At 47.4% G+C, this 12965-nt stretch overlaps 2 long non-coding RNA genes across 2 annotated transcripts; one reads left to right on the forward strand and one right to left on the reverse strand.

Annotated features, from left to right (window-relative positions):
* Positions 1 to 180: 180 nt before the first annotated feature.
* LOC134485182 (uncharacterized) lies at positions 181 to 7942 on the reverse strand. Its single transcript, XR_010063169.1, has 2 exons — positions 7426 to 7942; positions 181 to 5519 (listed from the first exon to the last, which is right to left on the reverse strand). It is a non-coding gene; the product is annotated as an uncharacterized LOC134485182 (long non-coding RNA).
* A 106-nt stretch (positions 7943 to 8048) lies between these two features.
* On the forward strand, positions 8049 to 11373 carry LOC120099942 (uncharacterized). Its single transcript, XR_005499491.1, has 3 exons — positions 8049 to 8298; positions 10851 to 10901; positions 11193 to 11373. It is a non-coding gene; the product is annotated as an uncharacterized LOC120099942 (long non-coding RNA).
* The last annotated feature ends 1592 nt before the right edge of the window (positions 11374 to 12965 follow it).

Here is a 12965-nt window from a genome sequence, read left to right on the forward strand (position 1 = left end):
GAGGAATACCCGTGCACAGGGTGTCTGCACTGAAAAGGCCCCATGTATTTACCTGTAGGGCAAGTCAATTAAAAGTACAGAAAGGGGCAAGTCCCTGAGATTAGCTTGGGAACAATGCCACCAATTGTGGCCAGCTCCAGACATCCTGACTGAAGCAGATGTTAAACAAATATTTTGATGGCTCTAGTCAGTCCTGGTGTCAATCTCATATTCATTCTCTCTCTCTCTCTCTCTCTCTCTCTCTCTCTCTCTCTCCCCTTATTATCTTGGGGAATGGAAGACTCTAAAATCTTCATCAGTACCTTCCTTTCATGATCAATTCAGATGACTGGATTGGTAAAAATCTACAAGGGACGCAGTTGACCGACATAGAGACATTCTAGTAATGGCTGCTATATTAGAATAGCACCCCATGCCCTACCAGAATCCTTCTATCACCCAGAAGGCTTTTGGTTCTTGGGGTCTTGGGACAAACTTGGGAAACATAGAAAGGGTGAATAAGGAGCCTGGGGTGGTCTTTCAGGGAAGACCCTGGAAGGAAGCTAGAAGACTTTCTTTGCTTTGCATCAAGGAAAGGAAATTTAGTCATTGTCCTCCCCCCAGTATGTGTGAATGAATGCTCATGGAGAAGTTGCTAAGTAGAGGTGATTTTGTGGTTACAGACCAAATTCATGTGGCCAAGATGCCACTCAGAGGTTGGTCCACTTGGAACATGGCTTCCTTAGAGCAACCCATTTACCTACAGACTGGTTTAGAACTCTCTCTCTCTCTCTCTCTCTCTCTCTCTCTCTGTGTGTGTGTGTGTGTGTGTGTGTGAGAGAGAGAGAGAGAGAGAGAGAGAGAGAGAGAGAGACAGACAGACAGAGAGACAGAGACAGAGAAACAGAGAGAGGAATAGAGGCCAGCCATGAGCATGTGGAAAGAGGGGGAGGAGGGGAATGAGGAGAGAAGGGACAAAGGGGGAAGAGGGTAAGAGAGTAAGAGAACAAGAGGAGGGGAGGGGGCAAACAGACCCCTTTATAGTGTCAGGCATACCTGACTGTTGCCAGGTAACTGTGGGGTGGAACTTAGACAAAATGCTAGTATTACCTCTTTTTGAGACCTCAGCTCTTCTTAAGTGGGCTCTATGCCTGGCCTTTAGGAAAGGAGTGCAGCTTTCTGGCCAATGCTGAAGGGCCAGGTCTACAGCCTGCTTACAGATAAGAGGCCCAAGGTCATAGCTTTCTCAGACCTAGGACCCCAGGGTCACAGATATCACACACACACACACACACACACACATACACACACACCCCTTGCAAAGGCTCAGCTCACTCATAATCAGGGGCCCAAGGCCACGGTTTACTCATAGCAACTCGTGCATGCCTTTTTTTTTTTTTTTTTTTGTTAAAGGGGGGAAGAAATCAAGTAAAGCCAGGCTCCTCTCAGTTCTAGAACCATTCATAGCAGGAAGAATCCACCTTGTTTCTCTCTAAAGACTCTGCAAACATAGTCGTGAGAGACTCAGGAAATCTGCTTCCACAGGCCAACAAACCCTATGGGGAGCTCCTGTATTTGTGATAGTATTTCTTAGTCAAACTGAGGCAAGCACTCTCATTCTCATGGTAGACAGTGAAGCACGACATCTGAGCAGTCTTTTTTTTTTTTTTTTTTTTTGGTTCTTTTTTTTTCGGAGCTGGGGCCTTGCGTTTCCTAGGCAAGCGCTCTACCACTGAGCTAAATCTCCAGCCCCCATCTGAGCAGTCTTAACCTCGCATTTTCAAATGACCACTTGGCTCTGTCTAGACACAAGGAAAGAATTATGACCTTTGGCCAACTTTGCTGTGAAGACAATAAGGCACAGTTGAGGTATCCAGTAGCTTTCAGTTTTGGGAGATGAGATCATCATTGGAGAGTGGTTTAGCTATGTCATTGGCATGGCTAGAGTTCAGCAGTCATTAGAGCAGGGATTCTCAACCTGTGTGTCATGACTCCTAGGGTGGGGGGAGGTGTCAAACAATGCTTTCACACGGGTCACATGTTAGATGTCCTGCATATCAGATATTTACATTACAATTCATTGTAGTAGCAAAATTGCAGTTATGAAGTAGCAACAATATATTTTTATGGTCGGGGAATCACAACATGAGAAACTGCAGTGAAGGGCCGCAGCATTAGGAAGGTTGAGAATCACTGCTGTAAAGGCTGCTAAGTCCAGGGCACCAGGCTGGGAGCCTTTGGTAGGTGTGGGTGGAGATAGGCCTGCATCTGTCCCGTATTTAAGGACTAATGAGGAAGGAATGTCACATGTGTTTATAAGAGTCACTTAACCTTTCTGAGCCTCAAACGCCTCCCTTGTAAAACATGGAGGATTTGTTTCTTCAGACCATAACTGTATAGGGCCGTTAGGAAAAACACTTCGGTACAGTTTGCAGATTCCAGAGTTCCATGCAAATCTTCACCATGCCCTATTAACTTATAGCAAACCCCACCCAAGAGGCCTAAGATGTGTAACGTAGGCCCTGTGTATGTTTTACGGTCATATGAAAAGATAAATCTTGATATTTGTTTTAAGGGTCAATAATATAGCATTTGTCAGCCACATAATCATTATTTACATACAATTGCAGATTACTTTATGAGGCTAATGACTCTTGGGTAATTGCTTTGTCATAGCAAGATAGCCACACACTTATAGCCAACCATGTGAATTATAGCTTTTTAATCTCACAATTATAGAGCCGTGTGTGGCTACCAAAGAGCCCGAGAGATAATTGCTAATTGCCAAACAGCACACTGGGACTTTTATTTATCTCTTACTGTGACAGTTTAACGGCAGGATGCAAAGCAGGGCGTGCTGTTTGGGCAAGGTCTGCGTGTGTCCAAGGTGCAGTGTCTCCCAAGATCTTTCAGCATTGTGTTTGTTGCTCAGGGTGCTGCTACAATTGGATGCTTCCCCCCTGGAGGTGCAAAGATGAAAACGGAAAGACTGCCTTCTACCCTCCAAGTGACAACCTGAGATGCTGGATAGAACAGGCCCTAGGTTTCCTCTTGAATGAGTGCCTGCTTCATCTAGGGTTGTCAGCAAGGGGTCAACATGGAGGTCACACCCTAATGAAGAGCTTTCGGATCAATAGAGAGAGAAAGAAGGATCATTGGTTAACCATCACACCAATAAGTATTGATTCAACTGCTTGTTAAGAGGAGGTCAGCACTGGGCCCTCTGAGTTTGGATCCTGGCTCTACCATTTGTGGGCGGGACCACCTGGACCTGGTTAACTCTCCTCTCTGACCTTTATTTCCTCACATGCAAAGTGGACGTAAGAACAATAAAACCCTTCTTGGGCCATGGTGAATGAGACAGTACAGATGACATACTGAGAGTAGTGCCTGGCACTGTGGCCTTGGCATCCATCGGGGTAACATGGGGCAGTGCCTTCCATGAGTCCTGATGTCTGTTTCAGGGAACACCCTGGCCTTCCGCGATGTGGGTCAGGGCTGGGATGTGACAGTGGGAACTCCTTCCCCCACACTGTTGAGCGCCCCAGCCCCGTTCTTCACCCCCACCCCGGTTGGAGAACTAGTCACTTCTTTCACTTGATAAGGCTGGACATCTCCACAGTCAGATGGTTTTCCCAGCACAGTTTTTGTTTCAAGGCTCCTAAGTGCTACTTAGCTCACAGCGTCTTTGTGTGAAGGTGTTCTCTTCTCCCCACCTGGCTCTCACAGGACGTCGTTCCACATTCAGACTCACAGCCTCCTTTCCACAGACAGCCTCTTACCTTTCCCTTAGGCTCTGCGATTTCCAGCCTGCCACAGTCATTTTGTTCCATTTCACAGTCGTGACCTGCCCATCCTCCACACCACCTGTCTCTTCCACCCGGTTGTTTACCAAGAACTGGGGCAGATTTACATGAATTACCCCTTGCTATGGTTGTGACTTGGGAAGGAAGCATTCCGTCAAAGGGCTTCCACACTGAGAACTCCAGCCGGTGGAGCTTTAGGATCACGAGGACGCTAACATCAACGGATTCCATTGACAGATTCATGATTTAACGGTGGCATTATTGAGAGGTGGTAGACGCTCAGAGGTGGGGTGTGGTTGGAGGAAGTAGTCACTGAGGTATGTCTTTGAAGGGGACATTCTCTCTCTGTATCTATCCTCTGAGGGCTGAGTGGCTCTGCTTCACTGTGAACGTCCTGCCATGATGTTCTACCTGGACAGGTGCTATGGGCCATGTGGCCGTGTGATCATGGATTGCACCTCTGAAAACATGAGCTGAAGTAAACTGTTTAAGCCTCATATCAGGCATTTTTGTCCCACTGGCAAAAGTGAAGAACACTTAGCTCAGTGCTCAGAACTCGCTCTTCACAGCTCCTTCTAGGGGCTTCAAAGTCCCAGCCTAGGCTGGAGGTTTCTTTGAAGAAGCCAAAATGTCTGCATTCATTCACCCACAGCCTTCTATCTTGATTTGCTCATGGCGGGAGAGCAGGTGTAGCTGGCTGAGACTTTAGGGATCTGGGACTGTGAATGGAATAGACTTAGGAGAAACATGTCAGTATACTTCACATGATTTTGTGAGGATTCACGAATTCCCTGCCCCCCCCCGCCCCACTTCAGAAATAGTTCTGGTGTTTTTGAAGTACAGAGGCACACAAAGAATGGAAGCACGGGAATCAGGAGTTCAAGGTCACCTTCAGCTACATAGGGAGTTGGGAGCTCAAGAGCAGCCTGTGCTACGTGAGAGCATCACTGAAGAAGAAAGAAAAAAAGATTGATTGATATTGATTTCTCCTAACGCTGGTCCTGAAGGATTTTGAGCAGCACAAAAGAGACATGGTGAGTCATAGGAGAGGAAGAATTCTCTTTTGGTGGGATGGTGAAGGAGATGATTCAAAGCAAGGGCATTTCCTAGGTGGCCGCCATTATGACCTGTGTAGAGTGTGCTCGGGCTGTTTCAATGGCCATCAATATAAACTCTCCCCTTAATTCTGTCCATTCACAGGTCTACAGCCCATAACTGGGAGCACGAAGCTTTGGGCAAATGGACCTCGTACATTCTACAGGTTTGTCGTTTTATCATGAATACAAGGTAAGTGGCTGCATTCCATTCGTCTTTCTAATGACATCAAAGCCAAGTGCTGGGAAAACACACCATCAAAGCAAATAAGGCCAGAGGGTGTCAGTTCACAACCTGAAAATGGGAGGAATGAGCGATCGTCCTTTCTTTTCTCTTCTAGTTAGGATCTTGAACTCTCTTTTACTAGAAAACCAGTCCTTTCTGAGCCTCTTAATCTCCGCTAATTCAGAAGTTCAGTGTGTTGGTCCTGACCCTGCTATGCTGGCCTCTTGGTCAGTGCATCTGATAAAAGGGAAAGGTATGGGGCCACAGACCTGCATCCCTGACTTCCTGGGTCTTCTTTCCTGGACTTGTACTTCACACAGCTTCAGAGCAGTTGCTAGAATTCATAGCCCTGGGCTCCACCTCTCTGAAGTGGTCTGGGTGACAGCTGCTTTGTAGGGAGATGGATTTGAGTGTCTGTATGAAGGGGAGAAGTGGGCAGGAAGGTCTTACTTTTCCTGAATGGTCCTCCTTTCTTTTCTGCCGTTCTTCCTTGCCTCCCTTCCTTCCCCCTCTCTTCCTTCCTGTTCCCCCTTCCTACCTTTCTTCTTTCCCTCCTCCCTCTTTGGGGAGGTAGACACATGGGAAGAAACTGGATTCCTTTCAAGTCAGGACTTACAGAAGAGTCAGAGGTTTTTCCAAATCTCATAGAACATTTTTTTTACTATGTGGGCTAAGGACCTCTAGCCAGAAGCATCTGCCAGGTTACGGCAGGTTGTAGGATACCCGCCTGGAAGCTCTCAGCTGTCCTTTGCCTCCAAACAGCAGATTGTGAATAAGCCCTGGAGATGAGCATTTTCACAAATGCCATGGTTGCCAGGCACTGTTAGGTGCCACCCAAACAGGCACAGTCCCTCCTTCTAATCCAGTCCTAAATTTGTTTCCCCTCTGGACAAAGCCCAGACACAAATTCTGATTGACCTCAAAGGATCCAGAAGCCTCAGAACATGAAAAGACAGGGCCAGGCCTAACCATGTGAAAGGCCATCTAGTGGGGCTAGGGCCTAGCCCCAGGTATGATTATTTAAAAGTATACAATTCTGAGAATTAAAAAAGAATATTCTAGAACATTTCTGTCAGCCCAAAAGAAACCTTTCTAATTTGCTGGATACTTTGTATCCTCTCTCTTTCCAGTTCATGGTAAACAGAAGTGAAACCCCTCCTGTCTCTATGGACTCGTTCATTTTCTATATTCCATGTAAATGAAATTCCATGATGTGTAGTCTTGGGTTTCTGGCTGCTTCCACAGAGAATATCGTTTCCATAGTTCATTCTCATTCTGGCTGGTTGGCACATTGTGCCTGTCTGTTGCCAAGTGACCATTCATTGTGGATTATTGATACCTTCTCCATTTTGATTATCTCCTCATCAGTTGATGAGCAGTCTGGGTTGTTCTTACTCTTTGACTGACTAGGAATAAGTGATCTAAGGAATGTCTGTGCAAATCCTTAGTGAGGATGTTCTGGTGTGTGTATGTGTGTGTGTGTGTGTGTGTGTGTGTGTATACACACACATCTGTCTCTGTCTGTCTGTCTCTCTCTCTGTGTGTGTTTCTGTGTACATATCTCTGTGTATCTCTCTCTCTCTCCCCCCCGTGTGTGTGTTTGTGTGTGTGTGTGTGTGTGTGTGTGTGTGTGTGTGTGTGTGTGTTTGTGTGTGTGTCCAGACTGTCTTTAGAGCATGCAGTTCCAAGGACATCCCTGGGTTGGCTGCTTCTGGGCTCTTGTTCTGTCTTCTAGTTCACAGATCAGCATTTTAAAGATGGGCCAGTAATAGCAGGGCCTCTCTACTGCTGAATGCCAACCAGTGCATAGGCTGATCTGCCTTTAATTTCATCCCTTAGACATGACTTCAGGTGAAAAATATGAGCCTGAGGAATGGCCTTGGGGACAGAACGTGGTGGCCTTCATTTCCAGGCTGCCCCTGAGTGGAATGTCATAATCATGTGCTATAATTAATACACGGTGCTCCCCAGCCTGGGCTGAGATTCACGTGTGGGTCTCAGGGGAAACATGCATCTCAGCAGAGCACCAGTTCATGGGCTGTAGCTCATGTTATCCACAGTGTTCTCAGAGTGCCTGTGCATGAGCCTGGAACCCTGAGGCTAGGGCTGAGAAGGGTCTGATTCAGCCACTTCTATGCCTGACAGGTCTATTCCTGGGGACACAGTGCACAGGGGAAGGATACCACAGATATAAGTTCCCAACTCTGAATTCATGTTTGGAATATGTACTTGGATGGTCTGGAGGTATTTGAGAACCCAAGGCCTAGAATCAGGAATAAATATAGAATTCGCCTCCATTGCTTTGTAAAGATTGACTCACCGATTCATAGTTCTTGCTGTAGCCCAGGCTTGTCTTGAGCCTATGATTCTCTGGCTTTTGGCTCTTGGATACAGGGGTAAGCCACACCACCATGCCCACTCCAAGACCTCCACAGTTTTACTATGTTACTGTGAGTGAATGCTTCCACCTCTTTTAGCCTTCTAGCCTTGTCTGTGAGATGCAGGACAAAGCAATTCTGCTTCATCTGGTTGCCCAGGAGGTTGACTAAATCAACATAAAGTGACTCTGCCAATTTTCAGCAAAGCCTAGGAGTTCTCGTTGTCTACTCTGTCACCCTCTTCTTCTAATGACACACACTGTCCTGCCCTTCCTGGACTTCACTGAAGCCCCACCTCTTCGATTTTGTCTTGAGCCACCCTGACCTCTGCCCACAGGAACTGAGGTGTATCTCCAAGTGATTCGCATCCCTTACCACATTGTGGCAGGCCTCTTCTCCCTTCTACACCTCACCCAACATCTATTGGTCCCCATCCACTGGCAGGAGCTCCTCCCCAGCCTCCTGTTGGAGAGGTCAGTGTCCATGGCCCATCAGACCTCATTATGACTCTTCTTATGTCACAGTTGTTGAAGGGACTCACAGGTGACCTTTAGAAGTAGACATGGCTCCTTCACTGCCTTTCTCTATGGGACTCATGATGGCTACTCTTTCTGCCTTTCCATTGCCTGTAGAAGTCTCTGCAGCTGTCTGAACACACTCATGCTCCACACATCTGTGCAGTGATCCCAGGACCCAGAAACCCTGCTTGACCTAAAGGTTATGCTGTTCCCCACCTTCCAGCCTAGCCCCCCTTGCTCGTTTAGTACCAGACTCTTTGGTCTCCCTGTTACCAAAGCTTTACTCTGACCTCCAAGGTAAGTTTCAGGATGTCTAAGGGGTCATGGCCTACATCCAGGCCCCCAGCTCAGCCTGTACATGCCAGTACCTATTTGTTGAGGTCCAATCTATGATTTCAGGACCAAGCCTGTGTCTCTTGGAGCTGTTCAGTTGAGAAGAATAAACTGCAGCTTAATTAAAAAAAAAATCGATACCATTTTCAAGCACTTTCTTACCTGGGAGGGAGGGGCGGGATGGGAAAGAGGAGGCAGGATAGCTTTGACTGATGGTGATGAGGTGGCTTGGCCACAAGGTAGGAAGATGATATAGGAACAAAAGGAACAGTAGTCACCCAAATTAGAATGATCAGTCTGACTTTGCATCAGGTCAACATTAGGTCAGTGGACTGAGTTAACGCTCAAGCCCAAACAGGCCAACACGCTGCCCTTGGGAATCAACTCAAGTCTGTAGTTCAAGGGGTAGGGCACCAACTCCAGGGCTGCTGGACCGTGGCCTATGCCCTGTTTTCTGATGATCCTTACACATCCGTTTGCGTGTCTGGGCCCAGAATGAAGCACCCAGGTGCGACGGCTTCCTTCAGATTCCATGGTGTTTTGTTTGAGGGGAGAATGAATCCAGGGCTTCTTATGGGCTCTCCTTGCTCTGTCAGCCACAAAATAAATTAGACGGGTCAAACGTTGTAGATTTAATCTCACTGTGAACTGAAAACATAGTAGCACTCCTTGCCATCCGAGAATCTGCGAGCGCCTGGTGACCCCCCGATGAACCGGAGGGGCCGGGGCAGCAGCAGGTGCAGCTGGAGCGTACTCAATGTGACATTCACCTCGATCCTTTGTGCCCTCCTGAGAACTGCTGCGGAGTGCTTGGAACTGAATACTCCAGGGCTTTCCCTCCGGCTCACAATTACCTGTATACGGTAGAAGAAAAAAGGAAAACTTGAGAGAAGTTGAAGGAGGGAAAGGGAAGAGGAAGAAAAAGAGGGCTTGGAGTCCTCAGTGGAACCGAGAAGGCTGCGACAGTTCCTGTTGGCACCGGAACCAACGGGAGAGAAGGGAATGAGACGCAACAGATGAAGAAAGTTGGGGATTTTCTGCTTCCTGTTGCTTTCCAGGCAACATGAAAAACTGGGTGCTTGGCCAGATGACTGGTTTGGAAGGCAGGGAGGAGAGAGAGGAGCTACAGATGTAAAGAGTTATGGAGTGGCCTTGGCTGTGTGTATCGAGGCCTAGTGATTCTGGTGGATTTGGACATCTGTCATTGAAAACTGTTCCAGACAGGCTTAGCTATGATGATTCGGTATTCCCAGCAGGGACCACTAGCACCCAGAGGCTCTTGTTATTGGTCAGACCAAGGCTTGGGACTGGAAAGCATCTTTCTCTCATGGCGGATAGCCAGTCTGTAAAATGTCCTTTGGAAGATGCCATAACTCAGGCTTCCTGGGCACAGTGTCAGATGGGGCTGGAAAAGTCACTGAACCGTTAAGAGCACAGGCCTGAGCTGGCCAATAACTGGCTTTAATCTGATCACAGGACATCCCAGAACTTCAGGGTCTGAGGCTCCTGAGAAAGAAGAATCTAAATACCTTGAGACGCAGACTTCATGGAAAGCCAGGGAATTCCAATGCTTCTGGAGCCATCATTTAGAAGTCAGTAGAGTTAATGGCTTACACCCAAGGTGATGTTCATGTCTGAAACATGGCCATCAGTGAGAGACCTGTTGGGCAGTGGGAGAGGAATCAGGATGCAGGGCTCTCCTGATCAGCACCTCCAAGCAGATGGTACCCTAGGAAGTCAGGATCCAGGCTCAACCTTAACTTGGGCAACACGTCATATTTTGACAGGATTTCCCTTTAAGGATAAAGAAAAGATCTTCTCATATTCGGCACAGACCAGGCTCCACAGTTATCTGTCCAGAGGGAAGAAGAGGATGGGGGGTAGTGTCTAGGACAAGAGGAGATGCTCTCCGTGGCAGTGGGGAGAAGGCCAAGGGTTCATTTACCAAGAGGGTCAGGCTTGGGAGACCCTAGGGCTGCTTGAACATGCTCTGTCCTCAGTAGGCTTCATAGGCAGTAATGGTGACAGCTATGGAAGATTTTGGCTAACCCATCAAACCAGCCACTCCTTCCAGTAAGGTAACCTTCCCAATCAAAGGCCAGCAAGAAAGTGATAGGATTGAGTGACTGGGGACTCTGAGTCACTGAGCATCATTTCAGTTCACATGCCACTAAACTAAGAGCCTCAGGGATGTCACCTCTGCAGAGGTGTGGTGGCCTGAGAGCACCAGTGTCGCCACTAATGATCTAAGACAATACTTTCCTATCACTTTTGGCAGTTTCATTCAGATAACTACTTAGAGTCCTTTCTGGACACCAGCCTAACACCTGGGCCATTTGGATGCTATGGCTACTGGGCTTCTTGGTAGCTGTCCCAAACCTCAGAGAAGCCATTTAAAGGGCTGGGCTATTCTGAGACCTGGGTCTGCCTCAAGTTTAGTCTCCTGCATGTGCTTTGTGTCCATGGCATCTGACTGTAAGGATCTCCCAGTGACCCCTGCGCCTTGCCACTTTCAGGTTCAACTTTCTCTGAAAATTCCAACCTGAGAAGAAAGATGGCCACCAAAGGTGTGTGTGTGTGTGTGTGTGTGTGTGTGTGTGTGTGTGTGTGTGTGTGTGTGTGTGTGTTCTGTGATGTGGATTAGAAATGTCCTCCAAGGTAGGGGTAATATGGCTTGGATCTGAAATGTCCCTCAAGGCTCATAGGCTAAGTCTTGGTCTCTACCAGTGACAGTATTTTATGGGATGGTGACACCTTTAGGAAGTACAGCTTAGTAGAGGGAAGTGAGGTTAGGATATGCCCTTGAAGGAGCCATTGTGACTCTGATCATTGCTTCTTTCTACTTTCTGGTTTCTAAGAGGTAAACAGGCCTCTTCTGCCATGTATTCCTGACATGTCTTGCACAACTATAGGCTCCAAATAACAGAGCCAAGTGACTGTGGATGAAAAACCTCTGAAAACCGCCAAAATAAACCTTTTTTCCCTTTAAGTTTATTGTCCCTGGCATTTTGTCACAGTAATGCAAAACTAAGTAGTAGAGGGGACTTAAGCTGGGCAAGCAATCAGACAAGTTGCCAAGTTATCTTTATGCCTCTCCTGTCCCCAGATGGTCTTTTGGCAGCTGCAGGGTCACATATCCTAGCCTAGAGGCTAGAAAAGAGCGTGAAGGTTCTGCTAATCCTGCTGACCCCCAGGATCACATTTTCCCCGGGTCTGTCAAGGGATCCTGAGTAACGGCTCCATTGCTTATGTCTTCCCCTCAGTGTCTGGCATATAAAAAGTACTCAGGAGATGTATTTTGGCTGAAAATGCCCTGAGAATCTGTGTCCTCTTTGCTTATAAGACACCCTGGACGCAGTTCTTTCTCCTGGACTAAGGTGACTGTTATTCACAAGGTGTAGGCGAAGTTTCACCATGGCTCATACTGTGAAGTCACTATCACCCTTGAAGACATACCTTCTTGGCTGTGGCCACTGAGTGTCTACTTTTTTGGGAGTAGTGTCCAAACCTCAGGGACAGAGTCACTTTTGAGGTGCCCACCAACCTGGTCTATACACTGTTGGTTAAAAGTAATCCCAAGATCCTGTGTATAGAGTCTCCATAATTCCATGTCTTTACCCTTCCCACACTTACCCATACCCACCGGAGAATAGTGGAAGCCATGATTCTATGAAGTCTGTGGCTTCCCTGGCCACAGGTAACATTGGAATGAAGTAGAGTTTGACCAGCCCTATCATGGAGGTTCAAAGCCTTGCTCTAGAGATCTGGGGGTGATGTGGAGAGGAGCCATCTCCATGGAGGAATTGGGAGAGACATGGATGGGCTGGAGAAGATCTTCACATGAGAGGAGGGGGTGGGGGGTTTGCACACAGGAAGGTAGGGTGCAGTGTGGCAGCAGGCCCAGGGAACCTCCACTGTTCCTTCTGAATGAGGACCATGTGTGTGGGAAGAGGTCCCGGTGGGGTCTTTATGCTGAGGTTCTGACCCAGTAACACAGAGTGCTGTGGGACATTGGGAGAGAGGGTCCAAGGCAGTCCAGTGCAGCTGTGGGTGGTGTCAGATTCAGGGGTAGAAGTCCCCTCTCTTCCTTTTGTTAACAGCAGGAGTGTTACCTGGGAATTAAGGCTCACTAGTATTCTGCTTCACTTATTTAAAAAAAACATATTTTGAGGTTATGATATAACTATATCAATTTTTTCTTTCCTTTCTCCAAACCCTCCCATGTACCCAACCTCTCTCTCTAGTTCTCTTTCAAACCCATGGCCTCTTTATCTTTAATTTGTGCATGTGTGCGTGCGTTCATGTGTGTGTGTGTGTGTGTGTGTGTGTGTGTGTGTGTGTGTGTGTGTGTGTGTGTGTTTTCCTGAATATATAAATACAATCTGTAAAATGTTACTTACAACTTACACGTTTACATTTTCAGAGCTGACATATTGGTATTGAATAACCAGTGTGCTCTCGCCTGGGGAAGACTATTTCTCTTGCTCTCAGCTCCCGCAGCTGCCTATAGTTCTGTGTCTGGGGTTGAGTCCTGTGGCCTTTCCCCCTTCCATATTACCATTGGCGCTGTTTGTTCAGGTCATGTTTAGTCCCCCATGTTGATGAGATACGGCTGTAGGTTCCTGACATTT

The sequence above is a fragment of the Rattus norvegicus genome, chromosome 1 (assembly GCF_036323735.1).
Source record: "Rattus norvegicus strain BN/NHsdMcwi chromosome 1, GRCr8, whole genome shotgun sequence".
In the NCBI taxonomy this organism is placed as follows: domain Eukaryota; kingdom Metazoa; phylum Chordata; class Mammalia; order Rodentia; family Muridae; genus Rattus; species Rattus norvegicus.